Source organism: Sinocyclocheilus rhinocerous, unplaced genomic scaffold (genome assembly GCF_001515625.1).
Source record: "Sinocyclocheilus rhinocerous isolate Xijiao unplaced genomic scaffold, SAMN03320098_v1.1 scaffold730, whole genome shotgun sequence".
Lineage (NCBI taxonomy): Eukaryota > Metazoa > Chordata > Actinopteri > Cypriniformes > Cyprinidae > Sinocyclocheilus > Sinocyclocheilus rhinocerous.
In genome coordinates, this window is record NW_015670605.1 from 1429540 (window position 1) to 1431255 (window position 1716).

Sequence of the window (1716 nt, forward strand, 5' to 3'; positions counted from 1 at the left end):
TAATGAACCCAAACATCAAGATGTGGTGAAGTTACTTTTTCCCCCCTGCATATCCTTTCATGCTTTAGGTTAACCATGATCTCACATCAGGTTTGTTATTGCAATCTTAGACCAAAGGCAGTGCAGAAATGAATGGCTCGTTTGAGATGTGGTGTGATAGTTTAATTGGCTCAGGCTGAATTGTGTTAGCAGTCATGTAGACCAGAGTGTGGGTATATATATCCAGAGACAATAAATGCCCTTGTTAGGAGCCACCGACCACCCAGCGACCACAGACAGGATCCCTTCAGATATGTGGGCACATCTAATGTTGACATACTGTATTTAACACAGCTTTTGATGCATGAGATAATTCTAGAACTACACAGACACATTCACACTCAAAATGCACTAACCTTTGCTTCTCTGAAATATTCCCGCATAAATAAATACATATTTTATAAGAAACACAAAGTAAACACATATTTTAGAACTGTTACAGTAAATCAATTCTTCAGAATATCAGCAACACACTGTAAATGACTTACCTGCGTACGTGTTTCAGCTTTTGTGTATCAAAACTTCTCATTAAGCAACTGTATGTAAGTTTACCTTAAAATATCAGTTTCAAAATCATTTTGATGGCACACTGACTTCTAATATGGCGAATGGCTTGATTCTTTCCATAAGTTTGTTGAACAGGTAAAAAATTGCACGAAAAGGGCGAATTGCTTTACGGCAACAACGAACGCACCTGTACCGTAATTACGTCAGTGATATATTTGCGACGGTAAATTCCACTCATTTAACTGTAGGGGGCTCCAAAGTCGCAAAATTACACAAAAATACATATACCCGGCTGCATCCCAATGTTCATACTATCCTTCCTAAAAAATAAGTGTGTCCCAAAGCATAGTATGTTGAAAAGAGTATGCCAGAAGTTCCCAGATGGTCTACTATTTCAGGTAGATTTTTGAAGCGTGGATCCGTGCACACTCTGATGGCTAATACTACCCACAATCCATTGCGCTTTGACGAATTATTCGGTTCAGAACTACAAACGCGAATAAAAACCCGTTAAAAACTACAAACATGGAGATTGTGCGCGACTGATGGTTGAGTAGAGGTTTAGATAAAGGGGTTTGAGTTACTAATAATCAACATTTAACTTGTTAAAAATGTATATCATAGTTATCTGTGTTAGGGTATTTCATCTACAACAATAATGTGAACTTTTATAAACATCCGTTTGGCCATTAACTTTTAAATGCATCATTATCTCTGCAGTTCTCTGCATGAAGACCCACTGCTGGCAGATCAACGTGCTACTTCATTTCTCTCCAATACGGTAGGAAGTTAAATGAAATGAAATGTGGAGGATGTTAACTGTGACAAGATGATTGACAGGCCAGTTTACAGTGACAGGGTGCGTGTATCAATGCGGACAGATACACGCAGAGCGGACCGTTAAAGACACAATTGTATGAGGTAGTATGTTCCAAAGCTTGCCTACTCTTCTACTGCACACTCAAAAGTGTGTACTTTTTCTTCACCAAAAGAGTACATACTTTAAGGGCATAGTATAAGTAGGCACATTGGGATGCAGCAATAGTGTTACTTGCAGGGTTACTTGTCATTTCTTTGAAATTGTTTTTGAAATTTACTAGCTATTTCTGAGTGAAATTTGTTTCTATACATTTTTTCAGTGCAGTTCAAGCTCCATGTAAATCATTCACA

The 1716-nt window shown here is 38.0% G+C and overlaps 1 long non-coding RNA gene across 1 annotated transcript in view; it reads right to left on the reverse strand.

Moving 5' to 3' along the window:
* LOC107734276 (uncharacterized) overlaps nucleotides 1-707 on the reverse strand; it is an 11784-nt gene extending 11077 nt beyond the window's left edge. Inside the window, exon 1 of the long non-coding RNA XR_001639077.1 lies at nucleotides 528-707. This is a non-coding gene — a long non-coding RNA (uncharacterized LOC107734276). The remainder of the gene's footprint in view (nucleotides 1-527) is intronic.
* Between the last annotated feature and the right edge of the window lie 1009 nt (nucleotides 708-1716).